At 38.6% G+C, this 14,320-nt stretch overlaps 1 protein-coding gene across 7 annotated transcripts in view; it reads right to left on the bottom strand.

Moving 5' to 3' along the window:
* The window catches only part of LOC134223688 (centrosomin), a 119,982-nt gene that overhangs the window by 93,950 nt on the left and 11,712 nt on the right, over positions 1–14,320 (bottom strand). For 3 of the 7 annotated variants that reach the window (XM_062702874.1, XM_062702871.1, XM_062702875.1), the window contains exon 1: positions 270–598. The exons of 2 other annotated variants lie outside the window; for them this stretch is intronic. The gene's annotated coding sequence lies outside the window, so the exon portion shown is untranslated. Of the gene's footprint in view, positions 1–239; positions 599–14,320 lie in introns of those variants that run through there. 2 more of the 7 variants (XM_062702870.1, XM_062702873.1) reach the window with 1 other exon arrangement.

Here is a 14,320-nt window from a genome sequence, read left to right as displayed (position 1 = left end):
CAATAAATAAGACAAACGCAAAAAAGGAAATCAATTATAGGAATTGTAGCTTATTTTGAAACAATGCCACGTTTCGTAAAAGATTTTTGATAGGTTTCAATTCAGATGAGACACTCGTAGAATTGCAATCATTCTCAATTATGTTTGATTAAAATATTATCTCAACCAGATACCGGCCACCGTGGTTCGTCGTTTCTGCTGTGATGATGTTTGCCTCGCTTGGAGGAAATGGCACATACATATTCTTCTTTAAATGAGATGAAAACTACCATGCGCATGCTCCAACATTGTTCCATACAACGTGGAAGATGGATGCTGGGATACGCACGAGTGCAGGGAAAACTCGTCGACGTAAATCTTCTCCACTTCAATCCATCGCAGCCAGGACGCGGGTAAACTAATTGGCAAAAATAAATCCTAATCCAAGTAAACCACAGTCAATCAAAATGACGAGTCACAACAACCGAAAAGAAACCAAGCAGATCAACGTTGGTGACATATTTAATAGGAAAAACGGAAAAGAAGATAAAAGCGTGACGCCCGTGGAGCACCCGAATGTGCGCGCAAACGATCCGTACGGCGGAAGTTTCACTACGATACTGAGCGAGCGGCGGATGGAAGATGAATCGAGTACGACGACCGCCGTTTGGATGGTGCCATGAGTAGTGAGTGCGCGCGCGAGAAGATTGTCCGTCCACACATTAGAGGGGTTCTCTTGAACTGAGCCAAAAACGCATACACTCGTGCCTGTCGGATGCGATATGGAAAACCACCATTCTGGCTAAAGATTGGCAGAGACGAAAGTTCTTCAACGGATTGCGCATTCGCAATGATGATAATACTAGTGCCACAGACAAATGGACATGACGTCTCGCGATGAAAATCATCGTCAGACAGCATAGTAGAAGTATAAGCTCTAGAACGCTAGTGGCGCTGTAGTCATTTAAATTATTTTGCCAATTAACAAGCTTCAATTGGCCATAATTTATGCATCACATTGGAGTGCATTTTAGGTTTCATCACCAACATCGGCTTGACACTTGTAGAACCAGTATTCTGTCTGTCAGGTCATAAATGTTTTCTGTTTACACTGTAATTGGGTATATGTATTGATTTCGCACGATGCTTGAAGTTGAAGATCTCGCTGGTTATTTTATCTTTCAAGCGATTATGTTGTAATCGCAGTTGTCATAATCATAAATGGTTATCAAGCATAATACAATGAGCTCTCACTCGGTATTTAGGATATTGTACAGCTGCCTCTCCTTATCACGATATTGAAGGGACCATCGAGATAGGGAGAGATAGAGGAATGGAAGGATTTGAAATGGGTACTACATAGATCCAAAAAAGCTTGTTGCATTGAAAAACGACAACAAAACAAATGTCGCTTCCAGTTGTTGATGTGTTTGTTATTGTCCAAAGATGGTCTAGTAGCCTAAAATGTTGAATATATCGACATGAGGATAGTGAATACAGTAGAAGCAGAAGTACTAGAACGCTAGTGGCGCTGTAGTCAATTAAATTATTTTGCTAAATTATGCTTCAACAACCTTCAATTGGCCATAATTTATACATCATGTTGTAGTGCATGGTTTGTTTCATCACCAACATCGGTTTGACACTAGTAGTACCAATACTTTGGCTGCTAGATCGAAGTGACCTAGATGTTAGTCACGCGAACAGAAGCGACATTAGCAATCTAATACTTATGCATCTACTGTGAATACTGAACAAAATATGATCAGAACCCATCGAGATAAAGAGATATCTAGATAGGGAGGTTATCGAGATGTAGGAAGCTCAAATGTATATAGATTGAAGGGACTGAGGAAACCATTGACATAAGGAGAGATATCGAGATAAGGAACATCGAAATGTAGAGAGTCGAGTGTCATAGAAAGTTCAAAGGGGTTGGTTTTTAAATATGTAACATGAAATAGAAGTTAAATCTTAAAAAGAATAAGAGCCGACCAGAGTTTTTGAAGTTTCCAAGAATGGACAAAGATGAGGTTAAGTGACAATTTAGAAGGTTTTCTCGAATGAATCTGTAACGATGGAAAGACACCTCCTCTGTTGTGATGCTACGGGGTCGTCCTCAATGTTCAACTTAGTGGTGAGGGCATCGCTCATATTATCCTAGATAGGAATTCAGGATTCTTACACTCACCTTGATTTCTGGTAGCAGTCTGAACAAGAATTTCACGAAACATGAGTATCACTACTGTCCAAATCATTCTTTCTACAAATCTGTCCGTAATAATCTCCGACGGGTTTATAGGATAAAATCCCATAAGAAAATCATGAGTAAAATTAAGAAAATCCTAGAAAACTAAAATAAAATTTTGTATGGATGAAATTTCGCACAATCTTGCCTAATATGCAGAACAACGCCTAGCTAGTTAGCCAGTATTCAATATAATTCATAACAGCATTTGCATGACATCTGCTTGTACAAAGGAGGCTCGCCCGCAGTTTGAAGTAGGTAATAGCCTGGCCTGCCTATGATGAAAGAAATAAAATGCTGCTGAGTTCAGTATGCGTGATTGCCTTACGAACAAACACATACCTACGTGTGTCGCACATTTACGGATTTCTTGTTTGAAAACAGAACAGCTGTTGTGCAAGCCGTCTCCTGCGTGCTGTATCAAGAAGTCCTTCAGCATAGACATATGGGCAGAGTATTATCGCCTCGTAATGAAGAAGGGCAGCAGGAAGGAAGCTTCCGAGGATGAGCAGGTAGCAGAAATATGAGCGGGGTGCATCCCAGGATGCACTAATTTTTCTGTGTTCATTTCTTTTTGGCATGCTACTTTTCAATACAACGTGGGTTTAACACTTTGTCGGTACTGAATGTAAAGTGAAATGGAATTCACAGAATCCCCCAGATTATTTTTTATCTGATCGAAAATTTTGATCTTGTATAAAAAGAAATTAATTCTGGAAATGTTACGGTTAAGTTTACTTAACCAGGATCTCCTTTGTTTTGCGAGAAAATGCATAGGATTGCCAATCCAGAGATGGCGAGTTTGATTCTCTGCCCGATCTAGAATATTTTCGAATTGGGAATATTCTCGACTTCCTGGTTATTAGTGTATCCATTACAGTGCTGAAATTTTCATTCTCATTGAGATAAGTCATGCGGTATTTACAATAAGCTTCCTCTCATTCTCTTTGAAAACAAAAACAAAAGGAGTTATCACCATATTATCATAGATTTTTATATCGTGAAGGTGATTATACAATCAAGACAAGTGGTGAATTTTATATTCACCACATGGTTTTCCACTCCTATTATCAAAAGTTCAAATCTAGCATAATAATATTCGTACAATGCTGAAATTAAAGTCGATTGTTTAGCATAAGTAAGCGAACTATCTACGGATGTTTCATCTCTATGGGCGTTGTGGTTCTCTTAATTTGTGATCTTGGAAAATCACTAGAAAAAGCACGTGGTTTCCAAGATGGACGATTTGTGGTTTTGTTGTATAACCACCTGAAGGAACGATAAAATATTGTAAACAAGCTGTCTCTACTTAAATAATGTTATTATTGCAACCTTCAAGATGAAAATCAGGAACAATTTATTCATTTTAACGACAAGTCATTGTTGTTCGCTCAAATCTACTAAAAGGTAGAAACTTAGACTTCAAAGCAAAGTAAACATTCCCATGATGAGCGCTTGTAATGAGACAGATGATCGGGACATTTTCATTTGGTTTCTTGAAAACTTTCTCATGGTGATCACACGAAAACTACCAGTACTGAACCATTGCACTTGCCACAAAAACAAGTAAAAGCAGAAGAAGAACCAGGATTGACAGACTTGCGGGATTGAAATTGTGTTCAACTGGTTCAAATCTTCTTGGGCTTCGATAGGTTTTAATAAAATACGCAAAAAATCCCCTGGGATGGTTAACAGGGCTGGTAGCAATTAGTGCCGTTCAAAATAGTGACTTTAGTGACCAACGATGACGAAAAAAGTGACCAAATAGTGACTTTCAGTTGCAAAAATTTGACCAAGTGAGCTGCATGATACATAATATTTGTTACGGTGTAATTAGTAGTATATTGGAAACTAGTGATACTCATGTTTTTATTTTAAAATCTATATATACAATGCTATCAGAAATCAAGATGTTGATGATGATATTACTATTTTTTGTAGCAAGACACTTGCCTACAGCACTGGTCGTATCTGACAAACGATTTGATCCTTTTTATTTTATTGTTTGTATTTCATCAAACTCCTGTATGAAGGGCCAAAAATGGGTGGGTGGTTCCATAAGCAGAGAAACTTATGCGAAACCCACGGAATTGTTAAAGAATTCCCTTCCGGAAGAAAGTTCGTAAAAACAATAATACAATCTAGCCCTTGTTTCCAAGATCGACCCAATAGATGAGGAGAAGAGTCCACATTTTTTCACGAAATGTTAATAATAGGAAAATGGCAATCCCACTTTTCCTATCCAAATCGCTTCAAACAATGCTATCGGAAATCAAGAAAAGACAAAACATACCAAAAGCATGAGGATTACTTTTACTGGCCACACCCATCTCCACCGTAAGTAAGGAGAGAATGAAGCTACCGACTTATCGACACCTTCATAATTACCACGGATTTGGATAATATGAAATAATCGTAACATATTCAGCGCCACGGGAACAGTTAGTGAGTTACAAGTTGTTACAAAAATCCATATTAATCCACCTAGCGGTGATGATGGCTTTTTCGTGCATCAGGGGAATAGATAACATGTTTTCTACCATTTTGCATGTTTTGCAATAGTTTGTACGCATTGCCACCATTCTTGAGGGCGGCAATTTTAATTGACCAGGCTCGCAGAAACTTTTGGTGCACTTTTCTATTTGGCGCCACTTTTACTCTAAATGGCAACAAAACGGAATATAGTTAACTCCTTGAAAAAGGCACAAGACATGTGTCCGAAACGTCGAATGAAAACATAAAACCTCGTTTTTTATCCCAACAGACTGAAAGCCAAAACCTCAAAAGAAATTTTCAAAATACACCGAAAAATAAGGCAACAAAACACATCTACAATCATATTTTATGTTCACAAATTTCATTACTTCAAAGAAACAATTTAACTTATTGCATTCAACAAAGAATAAAACGTAAAAATCATGCAATTATGCAAACTGCGAGTCCAGGGTGATCACTTTAGTTGCATTTTAAAATTCCCGCATATTTCCCGACTTTTTTTTCGATATTTTTTGAAAAATTCCCGATGTAATTTTGAAGCTTCCAAATAAACATTTATATTTAAGTTTCGAAAAGATTGTCAATGATCATGATGTATTCTAAAAGTTCTTTTAATTGACGTTTACTGTCAAAAAAATTAACTAGTTTTATTGTCTTAGTCTATTCTTTGATTAATTTAAGGTCAATTTTTAAGGCATCTAAGGGTAAAGACAGCAATGATTCAGTTTCATTGCATTCTAGTTTAAATTTTGGGTAAAATAAGCTGGTTTCCCCAGCAGTGTTCTATTCACGTTTGACAAATTATTTATTTCAAGAAATAATTATGTTGCTGCTAAATAAGCGCCGAAACTGCAAAGCGGATTGATCCGTCAATCAAATGACGCATCCATCCAAAATTTTTAATTCTTTGTCTATGTATGTCAACGAAGAACCGAGAAAAATAAACTTTGGCTGTTACGCCCTTTTGAATTGTTGGTCTAGAGTTAAACTACAAATAATAAGTTTAATAATCCGTTGAGTGGATAAACATTTTGGCTTCTGCCAATATTTGGCATCCATCTCTTTCAGAGATGAGCCAGCCTAAGGCTGCAAATCTCTTTAATTATGATAATAATAACAAAAACCTTTATGTTTTTCATTGCTTGTTTCCTATCTTAAATTTTTTCTCAATCTATTTTCAGCTCTGGAGACTTATTTTACCTTGAGCAGTGAATTATTATTGATTTGATTATTTCTATTATTGCCAAGAATCCTGATCTTATTATAGCATCATATTTTATTACTAGCAGACCCGACGAACTTTGTTTCGCCTAAAATTGATTTATTCTCTGATTAGTTCTCGAGTTATGCAAAATGTATGCTTCATTTGCTTTTCAGAAGGAGGAGGGGTTTCAAACCACAGAAACATATCTTTCCTTCCAAAACCTTCATATGCCAGATTTCGTTCCATTTGCTTGATTAATTCTCGAGTTATGAAGAAATTGGTGTTTCATTTGTATGGGAGCCCCCCTTTCCAAAGAGGGGAGGGGTCACAAACCACAACCTTCCCCGGCCCCGAAAACCGCTGCATACAAATTTTCACGTTGATCGGTTCTGTAGTTTCCGAGTCTATGAGGTTCAGACAGACAGAAATTCATTTTTATGTTGGTTTACGACCAAAGGGGCCCTCCTTAGCCGTGCGGTAAGACGCGCGGCTACAAAGCAAGACCATGCTGAGGGTGGCTGGGTTCGATTCCCGGTGCCGGTCTAGGAAATTTTCGGTTTGGAAATCGTCTCGACTTCCCTGGGCATAAAAGTATCATCGTGTTAGCCTCATGATATACGAATGCTAAAATGGTAACTTGGCTTAGAAACCTCGCAGTTAATAACTGTGGAAGTGCTTAATGAACACTAAGCTGCGAGGCGGTAATGTCCCAGTGGGGGATGTAATGCCAATGAAGAAGAAGAAGATTTACGACCAAATAGTGTCCATTAATCTGAAGCACTTTTCCTGTACAGCGTTACCATGTGATAAAATCAAGATATTAACAATGAATGACCAGAACTTGTTGAGATGTGTGTCTGAAATCGAAATTTCCAGACAAAACTCGACTCGCTTTCAAGAAAATATGTACCAAGCATCATCTTCAGTAGAGGTGTGCCGCAGTCCAATATTCGTCAGCGGCGGCGTTTGTCAGAATTTTGGTCGGCGGCGGCGTCGTTTTCGGCATCACGCCAAAGTCCATTTTAACCGGCGGCGGCGGCGTGAATCGGCGTGGCAATTTTTTTATTAGGTTTCTTGAAGATTTTTTTTGCATTTTTTCGGGATACCTTCAAGACTTTTATTTTCAAAGAAAAAATCTTTTGAATTTCACATGAAAAATCTAATGACCGTCTCCATAAAATTCTATAAGTTTTTCCTAAATTTGGAAATTATTTTCGAATTTTCCACGGGAACTATTTTGAAGTTTCGAGAAACTCTTTAGAACTCCTAAATAAAATTCGTCGCAATTTAAATGAGAAACTTCAGAATTTCCACGAGAAATTGTTCTTAACTTTAACAGGAAAATCTTCGTAAATTCACGGGAAGTTTCTGTTGAGTTTCCGTTGTGCATTCTTCGAAATTTACACAGAAAATTCTTCATAATTGTAGGAGAGTGCGGCTGGTAGAATGTGTGTTTTAGCGTTGGCTTCTTCAGTCTAGAATAATTAGGATGGCTAGTTTGGCATGGCCAACGATAGAACAGTAAGTTCTTAAGAGTTTTCACGGGAGACTCTAAGAAGTTTTCAAGGAAAATTCTCCGGAACGTTAAAGGGAAACTTCTTTAAAATTTTGTGCGGAGGATTGTTCAAAATGTAGACCTCAATATTTTTTTTTTGTATTTCAACGGAAAACAGTTCGCAGATTTTTTGGACTTCTACAGGAAGTTCTTTGTACAGTAGACGTTCGATAACTGGAAGTCATTTAACTACAATGGTTTTTACTGCAATTCGATAGTTACATCAGTTTTGCAGTTATCGGACAGCTGAACTTCAAAACGATTTCAAAGTCGATGATAGCTGCATTGCACTGCACACTATTGGTGCACTTCTATTGCAATCATTTGACGTCTAGAATGCGTTGCAGTTATCGAACTGCCTGTGCAAACTGAAACTAAAACATGTTGCAGTTATCGAACGACTAGTGTATTGTCCATAATAAATTCTTGGGAAATTCCATTGGTCGAAAGTGACATACGGCCGAATTGGTAATTTGGCCGAAAAGATCGTTAGACCGAAAAGATCATCAGCCCGAAAATGCCGTTTGGTCGAAATGGTCGTTTGACAGAATAGCCCATTCAGAATTGGCCGAAAATATAGTTTGGGCCAATAGGTCATAATGCCAAACGTCAATAACTGAACGGGTAATTTAGTCAAACATATCCATCCGTTTGGCCTAACGGCCGACATTTCGTAACCTCTGTACTTTTTAAGCGCATTCTGGTTATCTTGGATTTATTACCGAAAGTCGTTTTTGGTCAGATGATCTATTTGGTCAAATGACTTTTTCGGCTGAACGGCATTTTTAGCCAAATGGCCTGTTAGTTAGGGCAAACAACTTTTTACAAGCCCGGCCAAATGTTCCTTTTCGCTGTACGTCGCTTCCGGACAAACTACATTTTCGGTAAAACCAGTCTTGACCTGATAACAGTTCCCGTTAAACGTTTAGTTTTGCTAAATGGTATTTGGCTGGATGTCTTTTGGTCTAAAGGCCTGTATCGATTTTAAACTAGAGAGGTTACGGAATTTTGTTTAATGGTCAATTGACGAAAAGGCCGTTTAGCTAAACGAGTGGCCATTTTTGACAATATTACCCGTTCAGACATTGACATTTGGCCGTAAGACCAAATGGCCCATTCTGTCAAAAATCCTTTTAGGCTAAACATCATTTTCAGCCAATGATCATTTCGGCCAGGCGACCTGTTAAGGCAAACAACTTTTTCGGCCAAATTACCAGTTTGGCCGCGGTCGTTTTCCGTCAATGGAATTTCCCAAGAATTTTTTATTTTCTGCAGAAATCCAAAAAAATCCTTTAAAATTCCGAGCATATTGCCGTTGTTTTAAAGTTGACTAGGCCAAACTAGCCGTCTAGTGATGAACTTATCCTAGCAAAAAAATCAATTTAATAAAGGATAAAAAAACTAGTAGTCTCGAACAATCTAGATTGAGGAATTCAACATTAAGGCATCCCTTTTACCAGTCACAATTTTCTATGTAAATTTCAAAGAATACTCAACAGAAACTCAATAGGAACTTTCCGTGGATATTCTGAATATTTTTCTGTATAAATTTGGAACAGCTTCCCGCGAAAACTCTGAAGAGTTTCTCATGTCAATTCCAAACAATTTTCCTTGGTAAATCCAAGGAGCTCCTCTTGGTAATTCCAAAGAGATCTCAAAAATTGTAATTCCTGTGGAATATCTGAAAATAATTTCCAAATAAATATTCTGGAAATAACTTGAAGAATTTTCTGGGGAAGTTCATAATTTTTTTGAGGTGAAAATATCCAAAATGACCAATTCAGCCGAACGACACTTTCGACCGAATGTCTATTTCGGCCAAACTAGCTATTCGACAAAGCTTTTTTTTCAGTCAAAGGAACTGTTCGACCAAATGACATTCTCGGCAAAATAACCTTAAGCTAGATACCTTAACAAAGTCTGAAAACATAATGAGAATATTTAGAAAACATATGTTGATTTTGACATCAAATTGATTTATAATTTGTTTTCCAATCTGAATCATCATGATTGATTAGATATTTTTATCTCATTTTGCTATATTGTGCATTTAGACCAAAACTGTTTGTATGTATGTTGTAAACTGTTTGTAGAGTGCGGCGCATTAGGAAAGGAAAAATGTATGTATGTTGTAAACTGTTTGTAGAGTGCGGCGCATTAGGAAAGAAAAAATTAACTACAAAGCTTGAGCAAGGCAGGATAATAAGAAATAACGCTTCAAAAGCTAGCTGCCTCCGTACTTATTAATCAGTCTTTCTCGCTCGCAGAGCAGATGAAGGATTAGGGCTTCTCCGAAAACATTCCAGTATTTATTCGCAATTTTCTCTCCCCTTTCCCAGTTTTATTCATCAACCCAGCGCCCAGGACGTACCAGGAAGGGACTAGCGTTTTATAAGGATCTGTTTAAGCGGTGACCCCAGTTTTACTCGCTATGAATGGAGTCTTCCAAAGGGGAGAAAACACCGAATTATTAAACACCAACTTGATGGGTTTCGCATCGAGGCGTTGGGATAGGTGTGAAATAGCCTAATCGTATCTGACAGCTTGCCCTTTCAATGCAGCGTCTTTTTCACTAAGACCACGGAATTTTTACCGCCACCACTTCTCTTTGTGAAAAAGAAATCCATACCAATCTTTTCGGACGCAATTAGTGTGATTCCAGCCCAGCCAGTGACCCAAAGCGACCACCCATAACAGCCCTGGTTACGAAAAAATCTTGTAAATATGCCCAGCACCACCAGTTTTGCGTGGATCTGGGGGAATTCCAGAGAACACGGTTGCTAGGACCGGGTATACCGTCAACTGATCGGTGTATGACACTTGGCCCAACTGAATTAATTGTGTTCTGAATTAATGAGAAAGAGACAATTTCAATCGATACTCCATGGAACAGTGCCACTAATGCAAAGCCACAGTTGGACTATTTATTATGTCGCTCACCAATTGGTCCAGGATGGCCGTTACAAATATTTAAAAAAAATAAGTCCTACCCTCTCTTAGATGTTTTGTTCAACAATATTAATTTGCAGGGACAACAATCAAATTTCCAGAATTTTGATGAGGATTTTCAAAACATTTCTTAACAAAACCGAGTAGTAATGATTGTTTAATTGGATTAGATTGGTATTGGTAAGGTTTACATTTGAATGATATTCTATGTTTATTATCAATTGATTCAAAAATTATTATCGCCGACGATAACTCGCTTTGTTTTTACACCTAAGAAGTAATATCAAATGATAATTCCGATTAGGCCGTTACAAATATTCAATTAAAATTATGCAAAATGATAGACAAATGCGATCTATTCCCCTAAAGTGCTTTTTTGACCTTTCTTGTGATTTTTGCCTTTCTCGTACAACAAGTTGTACCGAAAGGCGATTATTCCACTCCAAGAACAAACTATTCATAGAAGGCCTGTTGACTCATAGTGACATATACCAATTGGCTCAGTTTAACGAACTGAACACATGTCTTTCTGCCTGTCTGTCTGTTTTTATGTATGTGTGTACGTATGTGTGTAGCTAAGAAAAACATAAGACAACTTTTCATATAGTTATCCTTAATCGATTTTCTCGCAACAAGTTTTATTCGACAGAGGGCAAAGCCTAGTTGATCACTATTAAATTTGATAACGTTCGACCGTTGCGTTTAAAATGGTACATTGAACCGAGAAATATAAGCACCATATGAAGTTGGTGTCTTGACTAAATAAGAGAAAGGGCAGTATCACTACTCGGTGAGGTTTTTATACGAGGTGAACCGGCCCAGGGCCGAAAATCTCACAAATAAAGATAATAATAATAATAAGTTGGGTTTTTCAATACATTTAAAAATGCACGAGAAAGGCATCATCGCCTCTCCGCTAGATGAATTCATCTGGGTTTATCTTGTAAGAATGATTCAGCACAAACCTGCCTGCAAGAGCTGCATCTGGAATTCTGCGAAAAGCAGTATTGAGGATCGCTCCTTCTCGATCTAGTCTAGGAGTTTGCAGAAGAACTCCTAGTAGAATCCCAGAAAGAATTCCTAGAGGCACTTTTGGGGGTATCCCACAAGAAGAAACTTTGAATTTTATTAAAATTACCTGCGCTTAATAAGGAAGCGATGGCGCTTGATGAAAATGATGAAATGATGATGAGTCAGTAAGTTTGAAAAACAGATATCCCCATACTAATTTGCATGCAAACTGGAAACGGCTTGTCCTAAGTCAGTTTTTATCCAAATGAGCTCAAATTTTCGCAGGCCACCCAGAACATGTTATAAATTCAGATGAGCTTTGTGGAGCAAAATCGATTTTTTTTAACTACCCTACTACTCATATATCAATGTTTTTAAAACGTGTTTAGTTGCTACGTAACAAAGCTGGCTATGAACATTTATTCTACGAAAATGACAACTGATTACGCGGCTGGCCAGCAGGAGCGAAATCAAAACAAACCGAAGATGTTCACATGTCTTCGCGTGTTCAGTGCGTCATCTGCGGCAACGTGTTGGCATTCGATCGTGAAAACACCTGGAATCTGATCGAGCACTTGCAGGACTTTCACCGACATGATTGGAAGCGTTCCTTCCGTGAGAAGAAAAATACCAAACGTCACCGACAGCGCAAACCAAGTGGAGATATTGTACTGGAGATGGACAATCTGCCGGTGATGGTAGAAACTGGTGTCTATGATCCAACTGTTCAGCACCACGATCATCATAACTGTACCGTGAGGGATGTGATCGATCGAGCAGTTGGGTCTACAGAGGTTAATGTTTTGGACCAACGTGTCGGTCATTCGCCGCCAAGTTCTGATGAAGAGGATCGCATATCGTTATTCAGTAGAGATGCATTGGAGGAAAAACTAATTAAGGAACAGAGGACCAACTGTAGGAAGAAGAAAACATTGTATAAAAGGATGTACAGACCGAAAAAGTCAATTCGGTCGGGGAGGGTCATATTGTACCGAACAACGGTCGAAAATTGGCGACCCGGCGGAATGAAAATCAACTGTCCGGCTTGTGGCCGGAATCGAATACCGGTGGTACGGGCTCACAAGGAACATGAAACCACGTCCTCAAGATGGGCCTCTTTTCTGATGTGCTGTTGGCCATTTTGGTGCTCACCCTGTTGCTTCCCGAAACCGAAGCGGGAATATTTGCACTGCTCTGCGTGCGATGCGTTCCTGGCGATGTACGATTACGATAGGGATTGCATACAGCCGAATTTTGATGTGTTTGAAAATGGTTGATGAGATTGTTTATTGCTAATTAGATTTAAGATGGACAATTTCAAATATATTTCTGAGCATTTAATATCATGAATATTTAATAGAAAATTTCGTTTTCTCCATTTCATTTATCTAAACAGATAACATTTCGACTCAACAGTACACGTTTCGAGGCCACAACTAGATCTCTCAATCTTCGGTTGCGCCCCATGCTCGCCAAGACGTTCTGTACCTGGTTTGGTCACGACATTTACTACATTCACTTCTTGTTCCATTTTACAAGGATGATGTCTGGCTTTCGTACAACATGTCATGCCCATCGTATCCTTCCATTTTTTGTCACCTTTTGAATACAGGATTCGCCGTAGAGTTGGGTGAGCTCGTGCAGGATGCATTTATTGGGGGGTGTTCTGACTTGTCAATATCCCCAACTCAGCCATCTTGGATTTTTGTATGGAATTTATGCTCGTTTGTTTACGTTTTGCACTGAAAATGTATGTTTCCCCCCCGCGCTGGTTATTCCCATCTACTGACGAAGTCGGATAACCTGTACATTAAAAAATCTTGAGCTCGTGGTTCATCTATCTCTGTCGCACTCAATTCTCTTGCACACCGGCAAAGAGAGTCAAGCGGCCGTAAGTGAAGGTGGTGGTATGATAACTTCCCACGAATTCTTTTACTATTGGTAACATTGTACGACGAAAGATGATTTGGGATGTCGCTTTGTATGCGGGATTTGGGTTGGTGATCGCTCAAAAGTTTTCACTCTCACACTAACACACTTGTCGCCTTTCTAACAGATATCGACGGTTTTGTGAAATACTGGGACTACCGAGGGGACTACTAAAAAATTATCATTTTTTAAATTTTGATGGAACTCCATATAAAGGTGATGGCTTTAAAATTATGTTCAACCAAAACGTGCATACAAAAGACAATCATTATTTGAAAATTTAGAACTGCTTAAGATGAGTTTAGTAATTTCCGATTGTACGACAATTCCCCGAATGTAACAATTCCCCGAATGCATCTCCCTTCTATTTTAGTGCGGCACAAGGCGATGGGTATTAGGTCATGCGAACAAAGGCCTATGATTGCCGATCCGGAGCTTGCGAGTTAGATTCTCGGTGCAGCCTAAGATGCTTCAGGGCAGGAAGCATTTTCGGCGCCTTGTGTACAGTGTAACTATTGTACTTGCTACACAAGACATTCATGCAACTGGCGGGTACCGGAAAGCTTTCGATAACAGCCCATGTTTCAGATAGAATGTGAAGCCATTGAATATGAAGACAATGCTCTGAAAGAAGGCAATGCTTTATTTGAATGATAATTCCTTCTTTAGATGATAGCATCGCCCGGTATTAGGGGAAAGAAAGTGATAATGTCTTCCTCAAATGAACACATTTGCCCGGTATAAGGCAAAGAAGATAGATAGCCCCTTCTTTAAATGAACTCGTTTGTCTGGAATAAAGTGAAAGAATGAAACAATGCCTTCTTTAAATGATCGCGTCTGTCCGGTGTAATGAGAATAGAGGAGATAATGCCTTTTTCAAAATAAGGCCTCTCGAGCAGAAATTCTGTTCGCATTAAAGAAAAAAGGGGAGATAATTCGTTTACTAAGC

The sequence above is a fragment of the Armigeres subalbatus genome, chromosome 3 (genome assembly GCF_024139115.2).
Source record: "Armigeres subalbatus isolate Guangzhou_Male chromosome 3, GZ_Asu_2, whole genome shotgun sequence".
NCBI lineage: Eukaryota > Metazoa > Arthropoda > Insecta > Diptera > Culicidae > Armigeres > Armigeres subalbatus.
This window is presented reverse-complemented; position numbering and strand designations above follow the sequence as displayed.